Here is a 229-nt window from a genome sequence, read left to right as displayed (position 1 = left end):
ACACGGATCGGACTCCACTGGTCATGGTCCAGTGCTTCCAAATTTTTAATGGTGATCTAGCTTACATTGACTAGTGAATTCATTTATTCAGAGCTAGTCTCAATTCATCTTTCATATCTATCTGTTCATCTATAATTTTTACCTTCTTTCATGTAACAAGTAATATCAGTTTCTTGATTAATCACAGAATGACAGAAATTTTAAGCATCACTTGAAAATTATTGGATAA

The sequence above is a fragment of the Schistosoma mansoni genome, chromosome 6, assembly GCF_000237925.1.
Source record: "Schistosoma mansoni strain Puerto Rico chromosome 6, complete genome".
NCBI classification, from domain to species: domain Eukaryota; kingdom Metazoa; phylum Platyhelminthes; class Trematoda; order Strigeidida; family Schistosomatidae; genus Schistosoma; species Schistosoma mansoni.
This window is presented reverse-complemented; position numbering follows the sequence as displayed.